General features: G+C 37.2%; 1 protein-coding gene across 1 annotated transcript in view; it reads right to left on the bottom strand.

The window, feature by feature from the left end:
* The window catches only part of LOC144652747 (tetratricopeptide repeat protein 28-like), a 72,519-nt gene extending 65,477 nt beyond the window's left edge, over nt 1-7,042 (bottom strand). The window contains exon 1 of the mRNA XM_078512816.1: nt 6,967-7,042. The gene's annotated coding sequence lies outside the window, so the exon portion shown is untranslated. The remainder of the gene's footprint in view (nt 1-6,966) is intronic.
* Nucleotides 7,043-14,485: the final 7,443 nt, after the last annotated feature.

The following is a 14,485-nucleotide window of genomic DNA, read 5'->3' on the forward strand; positions in this document are numbered from 1 at the left end:
GTTGGCCCCCTGAGATCACTAATGTTTGGCGATTCTCACATTAACTTTACCACAAAATCTACCTGTTTGGGCGTGGTTATTGATCACAAGTTAAACTGGAAAGCACGAGTTAAAACCTTACATAGTAGATTTGTTGGAAAACTGAAAGTTTTGAAAACAATGAAAGGGCTGCCAACAAATGTACTTGAAGAAATATACTATAAAGGTATCGTCCCAAGTAATCACCTATGGCATCTCGGTCTGGGGATCATGTTCCTTGGCCACATTCAACGACTTGGAACTATTACACATTAAAGCTGTCAAATTAATTCACAAGCTACCCAATGAAACACCTGATGCTGACGGTAAAATGGAAGCCTTTGAATGATATTTACAAGCGAAGGCTTGCTTCCATTATGTACCAGGTGTACAATCACTCTCTACCTGATCAACTTACATCCCTGCTTGGAACTCGTTACGACGATAATAATTATAAACATAGTTAATAGAGGGAAATGGTTAGGAAACCCGGCAAACATCAAAGGAGCAAACAAAGAGGCCAAGATTTATGTTGGAAGGCCCACGACCCTGCACATCTTTTGTTTTGCGCTCATACACTATGCATGAATTACGTAATCGCAGTGTTTCCATTGGTTAGTTGTATGAGCCCACGTAACCACCAATTGTATTTTGTCAGGTTTTGTGCAGGGTCAACCCCCAAAACAGCGAACAAAAACATACAACAAAGAACTTTGCCGGGTTTCCTAACCATTTCCCTCTATTAACTATGTTATAAATTAAGGCGCTCTAATGACTTTTCTCTAATACGTTACAATAGTTTAATTGGAAGAAACAGCGTCAGATATCGGGGCCCTATTGTATGGAACTCAATCCCGAGAAAGATCAGAAACTCTGCCTCCTTACAGCGTTTCAAAGCAAGTCTTAAACGTGTCTCTAGATCTATAGACCTAATCCAGTTTGAGAAAGAGGCTTGTTTGATTAATTCAAAGGATTCTGACTTCATATATTTTTAATTCTCTTTTTATATTTCTTTTGCATTAATAGTTATATGTTTAGTTAGTGTATTATTTAATGGCAGGTCCACACCAGCCTTTATGGTTGCCTTACAAGACCTGCCTCAACAAAAAACTATGTATGTCTGACTTGATTTGATAAAAGGTGTCTCCCGAATTTTGACACGACACCGTAGTTCTCAAGGCATATTTCTGTAACGAACGCTGAATGAGGGCTAATTTTAGCTCAAGTTTAACGTAAGGTACTCTAGTTTATGTGTTTTGAACCAAAAAGACTGCATATACGGCATTTTGTTTAAATTAAGAATTCTATCAATTTAATTAAGAGTGTTTACAACTTGAAATGTGAGTCAAAATTAACACCAAGATAGACATAAGAAAACACTCGGCGGAGAGCTGAACTGTAGCGTTCTTAAAGCATGCAAGTCTCAAATAAACTGAACTTAAGCATTCTACATCGACATTCGATTCAACTTTAAAGTGTATATGACATGAAAAATATTTTCTACTTATTTGAAAGGCCTTTCGAAATACAGAAGAATGGCGTTTTTCTTTTCGAAATATCTTTTTTCGTTTCAGAGATATTGACGTTTTTGTATTATGCAAATTAGATCAGTGATGACGTCATACGATTTGACTCTAAAAATGGTAAAATACTGAATAAAAAATATCTCTGGAAATATTGAAGCAGTGTTCTTGAAACTTGGCACCACAAATGTGCATCACAACAGGAACAAAATGACACCATTAATATTGTTGCCATAGCAACTCTTTCAGCTCCAGTCTCTCTCTGTCAAAAAGACAAATATCCCCATATCTGACCTCTAAAGTGAGACAAAGGGTCCTGCTAAGAACAGACATAGTTCCCATATTGCCTTAATTCCCACCATTGGTTCGGCTGCGCTAGATGGTTCTTGGTTTAAGACAGAAACTGGGAATTTCAGTTTTTATTGAGACAGCACCAGCGGCAAAACTGTTGTCATGGCAACAGCTCTAAGAGAGACATTTTGTTTCTTTTGTGACGCACATTTGTGGTGCCAAGTTTCAAGAACACTGCGTTAATAGTTTTAGAGATATTGTTTATTCAGTATTTTACCATTTTGAGAGTCAAATCTTATGACGTCATCACTGATCTAATTTGCATAATACAAAAACGTTAATATCTCTGAAACGAAAAAAGATATTTCAAAATGAAAAACGCCATTCTACTGAATTTTGAAAGGCCTTTCAAATAAGCAGGTAATAGTTTTCATGTCATATACACTTTAAGCAAATCAGGCGAAATATCTGAGGAAGCGGGCATGTGTTATCTCAAATTGTCAACTCCATTGTCGCGGCCGGAAATGGACACGATCGCATTGCCTCACAATAGCGAATCACAGAGAACTATGAGTGTTAGGCGGAGAACGCCTAAAATTGAGGAAACAAGCAAACTATGTACTCACATCAGCGCTTGAAGCGATTCCTTGGCTAACCACTCCGACAATGTCCCGGATGTATTTGAATGTCGTCGAGCGCGTAACGCCCGCTCCCTAAACTTCAACAGTAAAAAACAAAGTCTTTAGCCACGGTAAAGTTCAAGCCAAATATCGTTATGACCGCCTTCAAATCAGCCCGTATAGTCTAGTTCCGAGTCCTAATTGATGTGGCTAAAGACCTTTGCTGTCTAAAGCAAGCTCAACATTATCTGTACCTGGCAAATCGAGCAGACCGGTTATCTGTGTTTAACCGCCTAAAGCTCGGTTTGAGGTAAGATAACAGCCGACGCATAACTTGCAAATCGTAAGACTTTCACCTTCACGGGACTTAATGATGTCCTCCGGCAAACTTCCTTTAGACAGCAAACTAGAAAGCTAGAACACTTCTGTTATCCGAGTCAGCGCGCGCGCCTAGAATTCAAATGTATTGAAGTCCAGTAGACACAGCGAGTTGGAGACTGGGGTAAACTAACCAAAGGTAAATGAAGGGAGGGAGGGAGGGGGGTAGGGGAGGGGGGAACCAAACAATATAAAATTGAAATCACTGAATCAAACAGGGCATCATTCCATTGAAAATAAGCCGAATAATCCTCCATGTCATTGGAAAAAAAACACTTATTTCCTTAAAATCCCGAATAGCCACCTTTTTATAAATCAAGTTAGGATGTATGTATGTATGTATGTATGTATGTATGTATGTATGTATGTATGTATGTATGTATGTATGTATGTATGTATGTATGTATGTATGTATGTATGTATGTATGTATGTATGTATGTATGTATGTATGTATGTATGTATGTATGTATGTATGTATGTATGTATGTATGTATGTATGTATGTATGTATGTATGTATGTATGTATGTATGTATGTATGTATGTATGTATGTATGTATGTATGTATGTATGTATGTATGTATGTATGTATGTATGTATGTATGTATGTATGTATGTATGTATGTATGTATGTATGTATGTATGTATGTATGTATGTATGTATGTATGTATGTATGTATGTATGTATGTATGTATGTATGTATGTATGTATGTATGTATGTATGTATGTATGTATGTATGTATGTATGTATGTATGTATGTATGTATGTATGTAATTACCTAACAACAGTTAAAAACCCAGCGCACAGAATAAGCCTGACAAAGCTTAGATTAGGATGTCATACATTACGAATACAGACTGGAAAATATGAAAATAAAGGAGCATCAATCCCAGTAGAGCAAAGAACATGCTTGGTATGTAAACAAAATTGCGTAGAAGACGAAAAGCATTTTTTGATGTGTTGCCAGGGATATACAACCATAAGACATGAATTATGTTCTCACATTTCTAAGGTTGATGTAAGGTACATATATTTAAGTGAGAACGAGAGGATTAAGTACCTACTTAGAGCTGACAATGAACATACATCAAAAGTAGTAGGTAAATATATACATTCAATGTTTCAAAAAAGGAAAGAGCTTCTTAACTTACAAGCACAATGAACATTATAATTTATTTAATTTTTACATATATTGACATTATGAATTGTATAGGAATCAAATTTTTGTTATTTCTTAAATGTATTAGTAAATGTTAAAACCTTTGTTGTAAACAGACCAATACCTCCCTTTGGAGAGTAAGGCGCAATAAAGATATACTATTACTACTATTACTATTACTATGTATGTATGTATGTATGTATGTATGTATGTATGTATGTATGTATGTATGTATGTATGTATGTATGTATGTATGTATGTATGTATGTATGTATGTATGTATGTATGTATGTATGTATGTATGTATGTATGTATGTATGTATGTATGTATGTATGTATGTATGTATGTATGTATGTATGTATGTATGTATGTATGTATGTATGTATGTATGTATGTATGTATGTATGTATGTATGTATGTATGTAAATTATTTAAAAAAGGTTCCAGGCTTCAATAGTATTCCATCGATTTATTGCAACAGCTCTGTTTCGTATGGTCAAAAGATGACCACACTCTTCAGGCAATTTTTTCGAATGACCGTTAATTTGAATGCTGGCGGTTAAATACAAAATACAAAATATACAAAATATGGTTGCGAGGTAGCAGCTGTGTAGATTACGTTACTTTCAAGTTCTTGAGGACAAATCTATTTCTATGGGGGCATGAACTCGCTAATTCGTTGCGCTTGTTTAAGCTACAAAGATCTTTTTTACAGATAATAATAAACTTTTCGTGGAGACATAGATTACATTTCTTGCTAATATTATTGTATGGCTGACACTTTCTTAGCACTTTCCATTTAATTTGATAGGCTTTTTTCGCGTCTTTAAGAGTCCAGATGTGTTTTGATAGTTCAGTTTCATTTCTTTTGCTGGTGTGTCGAAAGGATGCGTTGTGGTTTCTGTAGCGGTCTTTAAAGTTTGTTGCTAGTCCTACGTATGATTCCGTGGAAGTTTCGCTTGTCACTGTTGCTTGATAGACTACATTGGTTTGGAGACATTGACCTTCCAGAGGGCACTCATTCTTTCTCCTGCAGTTGCACCCATCACGTGACTGTTGAGTTGGCGCTGGCGTGACATTTGAGAGAATGCTTTTGTTGTGCGATGCGATAGTGGATTTCATAATAATTTAAAATAATTTAATACCGCTCCTAAAAAGTTGAGCGCTCTCCGAAAATCGTTCCACACAAGAAATTTGAAGTATGTATGTATGTATGTATGTATGTATGTATGTATGTATGTATGTATGTATGTATGTATGTATGTATGTATGTATGTATGTATGTATGTATGTATGTATGTATGTATGTATGTATGTATGTATGTATGTATGTATGTATGTATGTATGTATGTATGTAATAATAATGATCAAAAGTAGAAGATTTCAATTCATCGTTTAATTGCGACAACGCTGTTTCGTGTGATCAAAGTATGACCACACTCATCAGGCAACATTAACGAGATGTATGTATGTATGTATGTATGTATGTATGTATGTATGTATGTATGTATGTATGTATGTATGTATGTATGTATGTATGTATGTATGTATGTATGTATGTATGTATGTATGTATGTATGTATGTATATATGTATGTAACTTCTTGAACTTGAATAGAATAAATTTGTAGAGCGCTCAACTCTGAGAGGAGCAGTGATAATAATGATCAAAAGTAGAAGATTTCAATTCATCGTTTTATTGCGACAACGCTGTTTCGTGTGATCAAAGTATGACCACACTCATCAGGCAACATCAACGAATGACCGTTAAAATACATAAACTGGCAATAAAAGGCTAACTTAAGGTTGCTATGCGATATAAAAACAGTTGCTATGATATATAAAAACTATAGGGTTTGAAAACAGAAATTGCGTATACTAAAGATTGCGTTACTTAATCACAAAGTTCTTGAGAAGGAATCTGTTTCTGTGTGGGCACGAGCTTGCTAGTTCATTTCGCTTGTTAAGACTGCATAAATTCTTCTTACAAATGATTACAAATTTTTCAAAAAGACACAGATTACATTTGTTGTTAATGTTATTGTAGGGTCTACACTGCTTAATAATTCTCCACTTGATACTGAAAGGTTTGTTGGTGTCTTGGAGTGTCCAAACGTGTTTAGACAGTTCAGTCTCGTTTCTCTTGCTTTCGTGTCGAAAAGATGCTGTGTGGTTTCTGTAGCGGTCTTTGAAATTACTAGCGAGGCCTACGTATTATTCTGATGATGTTTGTGTTGTGACTGTGGCTTGATAAACTACATTTTGTGACAGGCATTTTCCGTCGAGTGGGCATTGATCTTTCTTTCTACAGTTGCATTCTTTGTTGCATGTTTGTGTTGTTTGCGACTGGTGGTAATCTGATAGTACTGCTTTGTTGTGTGACGAGATGATACTTTTCATGTTAGGCATGCAGGAGTAGCTGAGCTTTAGTGTATGTTTGTTGAAGATCTTGTGTAGGGGGTGTCCGCTTGGGAAGCATCTGTCACCCCCTACACAAGATCTTCAACAAACATACACTAAAGCTCAGTTTATGCGTCAATATAAAAGGAGCTGTTCCAATTATTACTCCAAAAAAGCTAGGGAAAAACCATTATTATTTGTTTCTTTATTTTGACGAGGGGGGAGGGGTGGGTGGGCAATTTTTCTGCCCAAGATAATTATTTTCACCTTCATATTTATTTTCCCCATGGCTCCCTTGGCACAGTTTTTTCGCTGTCATATGTTTACTGTGTAGGGCTTTTTTTTAATGCACCGTCCCTCTCCCCTCAAAAAATAATGGTGCGTTCTTTATGTGTAGTGGGCGTTCATTCGCGTGACCTGGTCTCGCGTGACTCATTGTTTGCATTCAAACAACAACGTACGAAAATCAGTCACGCGATTAATGCAAATCTCTCGCTAAGAAAATTCTCTTGAAATGGGCTATATACACGCAGATCTATCAGGCACTATCGGTTTGAAGTTAAATATAAACTTACCGTGTTCAGTTTTCTTATTTTCTGGTAAAAGTGAAACCAAAAGTGATAAACTGAAATAACACAGAGGGACTTTCCCTGCAAGACAAGCGCCAGACCGAATACAAATTTATACAAATTGAAATTGAAATACAACCAAATTTCAAATACTGGCAAAGCAACCAATCGACTCCGAAAAAATATTTCTACTGAAATGTTTTACGTGAATTTTTAGTCCATTCTTCGTTAAATACAAACAGATCAGTCCAAAAGCATCCAAAGCTATTTACATTTTGTTGTCGACTTTATAGTTATCCAATTTGCACCTCAGCTTCCTGTCATAAAAAAATCAACGCGACTTGATCTGAAGACAAATAAGGCAGCGAAAGATCGAAGAACTGATTTTGCTCGGCCTGTTGTAATTCTTCATTCTAATTTTGAAATCACAAAAGCTTTTGAAGTTACTCACTTCATAATGCACGATTTGTTCGATTACATGTTTTCGCTTTTCAATCAATCAATGGTAACAATCTAAAGTTTGCGATTGAATATTGCTTTGGTTTATTAATGTCGTGGCTATTAAAAACGTACTATAGAGTATAAGCTTATTCCAAACTGATTAAGATAGAGGCTATACAATACAAGGTTAGTTGTACTTACCACGGCAAAGTTTGCTCTGGAAAGTGAAACTACGAAACCCTCGCAGGGGTTCTCGACACATTCCGAGAAAGTACACTGATTATCATATTACAGTGCGAATACTCGAACCGGGACAGTTGGAACAAAGTTAACCAATCACAACGCTAATTGAGAACAAAGAATGGCGACCTTTTTTAGAAATGGACCAATAACGTCCAAGACCGCAAACAATAGATTTGCAACAAAATTTAAACAGTCAACAACGTTTGAAACAGTTGCGGACCTCTCAGGAAACTTGCCTTGTATTTGATTGGATAGTTTCGATCCTAAATTTTCACTGGCTGCATCGAATTTTCAGTAACGCTCGTAAAACCGTAATCAAAAGTTGGCTTTCACAGGCTGAAAAATTCTTCAAAAGAAATTTTCTGATAAAATTGTATTGCTCTACGTTGGTGATAGCACAGTAAAGAATAACGAAGGACGCTTTTATTCACGACAAGCGCGAAGACGCGAAACGGAACGGTCTCAAGTGCCTATTCCGTCGTATGCAGTGTCTTATGTCGCATGTGAGCAGAAAGTGAATAGAAACGTTCTAGATTTCATGTTTGAAAAGTCAGTTGTTTTCACTCTTCTAAGTTACATACTCGTGTTTGTTGTGATTATTTTTTGTTTCTGACGAAAGACAAGGCAAGAAAGATTTGGGATGCCGCCACAGTGACAACTGATCTTGCATATTTTATTAATGGCAATTTTGCTTTCGCCGCATGAAATGAATTTTCTCCCATAAAAGTTTCAGTGACTTTAGCCTGTGGTAATTTTATAAAACCACAGAAAGATTGAAGACTCAATGACGAAACGGAACAAACTCCTCTTTCACGAAAACCGTGAGTTTACATAGTTGTAACAGTAGATAACCGACAGAAAATGAGTCCGTGAGCAAACAAGCGAAAACAACATTCCGTGACCTGATGTTTACATTTCACGTGGCCTCAAATCGTGTCAAAAAATGTAAAGTGGTAACTTGTGGACAGTTATACGGCATTGATCGACGATATAAGTATTCTTTTTTCATGAATTTCAAAGTCATACGAAGGTGTAAAAGCAATTTGTTAACATTGGCGAGGAAGTGACTCGCATCGATTTCAAGGCAACAGACAAAGCAAAGCTACTGAAAAGCTAGAGCGAAATGAAAATAATTACGGCGTGAATTTGATTTCACGGCCTTCATTTTATTTCCGGAGTGAAAGTTTTCAAACAAGAGCGAACACAGTGTGGAATATTCAATTCACAACTCCTGGCCGTGAAGAGAAAATTCACGGTTCGTAGTTTGATTTGTAAACTTTTCGCGAAGATGATATTGTAATAACATACATCTTGTATAACTTGCCTAACTTTATCTATCTACGACCTCTTGAAAATTAGGATCGAAACTAACCAATCAAAAACAAGGCGAGTTTCCTGAGAGGTCCGCAACTATTTGCAACGTTGTTGAGTTTTCAAATTTTTCTGTAAATCTATTGTTTGCGTTCTTGAACATCATTGGTCTGTTAACGAAAAAGGTCGACATCCTTTGTTCTCAATTAACGTTGTCATTGGTTAACTTTGTTCCAACTGTCCCGGTTCGAGTATTCGCACTGTAAGTCATGCATGCAACAAGTGCTGCGAATTTTCTGGAGTGTTCCACACAAGATTGGCGGGAAGCGGGATCGCATAAAAATCGAGGCGGCATGCGGGATACGAGACAGTTCAACAGCGGATACTAGATGAAAATACACCGGTGGGAGCAGGATGAGGGCGGGATACGGGATAAATTCAAACTGATGGCGGGATGCGGAATAAAAACAGCACATCACGCGTTCTCAGGGACCTCGATGTTCTGTTTATAAAGGAACAAGGCTGCAACTCGTGTTTCATCCAACACCGACTTCTTTCGCGCTCTCGTCACTTCTTTGTGTGCTTAATAACAACAAGCAGCTTTTTCAAAAAGAAATAGTGTTTCGTTTCCAGATTGCGGAAGGGTGAGAATAGCGTAATGTTTAAAAAGAGGTGGGTTTGGGGTTTATTTTAATTTGGAGGTCCTAGTGTACAGTGTATGTTGAATTTGCTGAATTTATACTTCATATTCAGTAGTAACTTTCCATTTAACGCCTACTGTCCATTTTATGTGAAGGAGGCATAAACTCAGACCTGCTACAGTTTGGCAGAGTTCAAGTAACACATTAATATTTCTCCTTATAGAAAAAATATGTGCATGTCTTTCTCTCCAAATAAAGTTCAATAAAGGGAGCTTGCCTTTACCTTTTTTACCGTCAGCCAATGAAAATTAAAATGATTTTTTCTGCAGAACACTCTTTTTATTAATGAAAATTATTAATAAAATAATATGTTCCTATCAATATAATTGTAGATGAAATTATTACCTTTTGACAAAAATATTGAGGTACATCTCTAAATTGATCTTTAAATTGATCACATGCTCAAGGCACATGCTCAAATCAAATAAATGCCAAATTCTAGACAAACCAAAACCCTAGTCGACAAGAACAGAGATAAGCACAAATACACTGTTTTGAAGCCATTTCTTCCAAAAATACGTGTGGTCACTTAACTTCGACACGTTAACAACAAGAGCAAATTAATGTAAATCAAAGGGCACTTAGAGCCAGCTCATTCTTCTGCCTTTTTCGGGGGGGGGGGGGGTAGGGTTTGGGAGTGGTGGTGGGTAATGAAAATGTACTGGTACAGTAAGTCAAGTACAGTCCCTTGTAAAGTCAAAATCCGATACGCATGTGAAAAGAAATGAAATCACAATTTCACATCTTCTTAAAATGGTGCAACGTGAATCAAGTTGCCCAGCTGTTTAGACCTAAGGGACCCTAAACGTATTTTCACGTATTTTAACACGCGCTGACACAAGCGATCAAGTCCATTGAGGCAGCCGGAAGTAATTTTACATGGCCCCATTCCCCGCTACGTAAATGTCCACAAGCAGTTATTTAAAAAAGAAATAGTATTTCGTTTCCGGATCGCGGAACGATAAGCAAAATAAAAATATAAATGATAAGAAGAGAAGATCCTAGGTCGAGAATCAGTATTACGCGGGGAGGAATTGCGAAACAGTGGAGTTTTTGCATGCATGCACATTCCTTTACCCTTCTGTGCCAGCAAACACACGAGACATCCGAAGACATCCAGTCTTGTTTGCTCTTCTTAGCGCTATTATTGATGGAAAATGTACAAAGTCAACAACAACATAGACAGAAAAGCTAGAATATTTACATAACAATTAAACACGGAAAGGGCTTTCACAATATTTTTCACCAATAAATCGCTTTAATCGATCTTAGAAGGATCGCAGTCGTTTGGTATTTCTATTGTGTAATTAAACTGCAAAGCTTTTCGTCTTCTTGACAAATATAATTTCGTTATTTGAAGAACATGTTTTTACTGCTAAAACGTGTGGACATTGTGGTTACGAGCTTTCTTCTGGCTGGATAGTGTGTAAATAGTTCACATCTTCCACGAAGCTCAGATACACATGTGAAAACCTGTCAGCACGCATCTACCGGGCAGTGACAATCATTGTTCATGGATTGAGCAGCGAATGAAATTTGAGAGAAAGATGCGCACGAACACGTCGTGTTAAACGGATGACGTGAGTCACGGGAAATGAGATGACGTGACAGGAGACAAAAACGTGCTGCTCGGATATCGTGTTTTTATCAGTGAGCTTTATAAACGTTAATTAGAACACGTTATATGGCAAGCGTCACTCCATATTGAGATTTCTTCATGGAACTTATTTTTGACTTTTACTAACGGGAGAGGGGTAGTGTATTAAATTTACTTCCGGTTGCCTGGCGGGACTTCATTGCGTGTAACAGCGCACGTTAAAATGAACCTTGATTACGTGTCAGCACATGATAAAATGAACCCCCAGGTTGTCAACATTTCGACTTTTTGATACACGTTTCCCTTTTTAAAAGTTCCGAAATTGTGTTTTGATGTGAATTTATTTATTAAACTATAAAAGGATTTCGTTTCTTTTCACATTAGGGGGGAGGGGTAGCATGTAAAATTACTTCCGTTCTACAACTTCCGTCCACACATTTTTTGTCCACACATTTTTTGCCCACGCGCTGGACGACAACCGCTTCCGTCCACATCTGATCCACTATAATACTCATTCTTTTAGAAAGAGCTAAAAAATAGATATTTGATACTAATTTTGCCACGTGCGCAGATCGTGCATTTCTAAAAAGAGAGTTGACGTAATTTTATTTTTGGTTCATTGTGCACGAACAGAAATGCGTGCAGGGTCGCGTGCGGGTGAACATCAGCTGCGTCACGTCACCAGCTAAAACCAACTCTGCTTCAAACGTACCAAAAAATTCCATTGAATATTTTATTTTTTAGATCGCTCTTTATACTTTCTCTTGGACGTAGACAGATTGGGGTCAGGGTCGAAGACATGTTGAGGGGTCTTAGAAAAGAAAAAAATGAAAATTTACATTTGATAAATTTTTGTAATAACGACGCGTGCGGGTCGTGCATTACTACAATTAAGAGAGTTGACGTAGCTTTATCTTTGGTTCATTGTAGACAGTTCCGAAATTGTGATTTCATCTAAATTTATTTATTACCCTATACAAGGATTTCATTTCTTTTCACATTTGCATCTGAGCTTTATTGAAGTTATTTTTGACGTTACTAAGGGGGGAAGGGTAGCATGTAAAATTACTTCCGTTCTACAACTTCCGTCCACACAATTTTGGTACACGCACACGCGTGCAAAACAACTTCCGTCAACATCTGTATGACTCTAATACCTCATTCTTGAGAATGAGCTAAAAAGCTACCATACACAGATCTTTAACCGGGATTTAACTATATCCAGAAATATTTAGTCTAAACTGGATTTTATTTTGCTTGTTCGTCTCGATCCGCGCTGGAAGCTCTTCTGGCAAATATGAAATTATTTCCACAGAATAAGACACAGCCAAGTTGCTTCTGTTGTCAGTGTAACAGCCTTGATAATTACGATTTGCATTTTTGGCGATGCCGTGGAGTTTCGATCAGACCGCGATGGCTTTGAGTAATGCAAAGAATGTTTATATTGTTAATTTCATCTCAGAAAACTTCAGTATCCAGCTCGCGGTAGTTAATCTTGAGCTTTACATCAAGGAGATAAATGTTGTTCGACATGGCAGTTGCACCGGCTTGCTATACGAAACTGTCCATACGAAATTTGAACTTTTCGTGCCGACGCGAATGTTTTCGCGATTCACGTGACACTGATCACGCAACTCCGGATACGTCCATGCGAGAACCCACGCAATTTTGCGTGTATTCGCGCGGCTTGTGACGTCGAAAGTGCCGTGAATTTTTCTATTCGCTGTTTTCACCGTTCCCATAATACATCTTGTTTACCCCCCAAAATTTTTGCATAAGCATTGTTTTCAATTTCTCTTGGGATTTACAGTGACGTGCAATCGTCCCCAGAGAAATTGAAAACAATGCTTATGCAAAAATTTTGGGGGGTTATTTAAATAAAACAAGATGTATTATGGGATCGTGAAAAAAGCGAATACACATTTATACATTAATCTGTTACATGAAGTGAAAAACCTTTGTAACTCTCCTGCATATATGCCCTTCTCTTCAATCAACTTGCCCGTTTTCGGGGCACGCTAGCCCTTCCGTGCGAGCAAACACGGCGGATATGCCATGTCATCACGCTTTTTTTGCGTTATAAACACTCTGATTGGTGGAAGTTTTCTTCCGTTTCAGAAAATCGCTAGAATGTTTACTTTACAATTAAACGCTAAAAGAGCTTACTCTAATTTTTTTCCAATACATCGCTTTAATCAAACCTAAAGCCATTGCAGTCGTCGGATATTTGTATTTGTAAGGAATCTCAATTTTTTTTGGTCATGCTGAGGATTATCTTTCCGATATTTGAAGAACATGCTTTTACGAAATTAATTGCCTTCGGTCAAACTTATTTACTTTGTGGTTGCGAGCGTTCTCCTGATTGGATAGTAGCCTCCACTGTGTAAATAGTTCACCTCGAATCCAAAATAATACCGTATCGTTTCTGAGGAAACGAAACAAAAAAAAAATTACGGCCAAGGCTTTTTAATTTGATAAACACAAAAAAGGGGCCATCGGACTCGTTTTTTTTTTCAGTTATAAGCACTTAACATTAAGAGTGTTTAAAACAGGTTTTCCGGTTGGTATAGTAACCAATATCAAGAAAATAACCACAACTTGTTTACCAATAATTGGGCATTTGTTTGATATTATTATTGTACAGCACCTGATAAAGATTTGTAGTACTGACCCATCAAAGTATAAGAGCTGGAAAGTGCTAAAAACCATAACCAATCAAGAATTTCAAGTGGCAGAAGGCAGGCCAATATTATTTTACAAGCATGGCCCAGCAGATGAAGTCGGGTCTACCGTAAAACGACTCCATTTTAGTGGTCAGAACGGGACTTGAACGTGGAATCAGCGGATTTGAAATCTGGCGCCCTCCACCCACTTCCTCCAATCCAAGCAGACCCTGTAAAAATAGCAAATCTTTGAAAACACGGCTAGTTTCCTTTACGTCTTATCCAACCAAAACCAGCCGCAGTCTCACCAGTACTCCGAAAATAGCCCGTGGTGTTCGTTGAATTGATGTAGTCTAATTAACACAAAATTCCGGTTATAAGCCCTGGGCTTATACAACTTAACTTAGTAAGGGGTTTTGGGTGGGCTTATAAACGGAGGGGCTTATATCCGGGATGGCGTATAAGCGGAATAAAAGAATTGTTTCGAAACGAGCCACAGCAGTGTTTATCAAAATACGTTTTTAGTCTAAGTTAAAAAGTCATAACAAAGTAATATTTAGCCCTGTTCA

The sequence above is a fragment of the Oculina patagonica genome, chromosome 1 (assembly GCF_052425735.1).
Source record: "Oculina patagonica isolate OP01 chromosome 1, crgOcupat, whole genome shotgun sequence".
In the NCBI taxonomy this organism is placed as follows: domain Eukaryota; kingdom Metazoa; phylum Cnidaria; class Anthozoa; order Scleractinia; family Oculinidae; genus Oculina; species Oculina patagonica.